Genomic DNA, 524 nt, shown 5'->3' on the forward strand with positions numbered 1-524 from the left:
TACTGTTCTGTAGGGAGAGAACAGGACTGGCACCCTGCAGGCTGCATGCGAACTGGAATCTAACAGAAGCAAACCAGCATAGACTTTAACATTATTGATTAATTTCATCGATTGAAATTTATGCAATTCTGTGGTTATTTGTCATCTTGGAATTACTAATTTTGTTACCTATAGAAACATGAAAATACATTATGTGGAAATGTAAAAAAGCAATCATTAATAAAGATCTCAGGAGCTAGCAGGGGAATTTTTAAAACCTTGCCACTTTTTAAAACCCTACTAATGGTTTTGTTATTGCGTTAATGGACATTAATTTCCAGCTGTTAGGTTTCCACGTTTTATGTGACACACTAACATAATAGTGCATTAATTTAAAACAGAATGAAAAGGTTTGGTTTTGGTATTAAGCCTCTTTTACTCTGATACCCCATAAAAACTGCTGTGACCATTTTCCTTTAGAAGTCTGGTTATTCTTAAGGGTACACACATCTGTAATTTAATCTCGTTATAAATGCAGTCGCTCT

The sequence above is a fragment of the Xiphophorus hellerii genome, chromosome 8, assembly GCF_003331165.1.
Source record: "Xiphophorus hellerii strain 12219 chromosome 8, Xiphophorus_hellerii-4.1, whole genome shotgun sequence".
Taxonomy (NCBI): domain Eukaryota; kingdom Metazoa; phylum Chordata; class Actinopteri; order Cyprinodontiformes; family Poeciliidae; genus Xiphophorus; species Xiphophorus hellerii.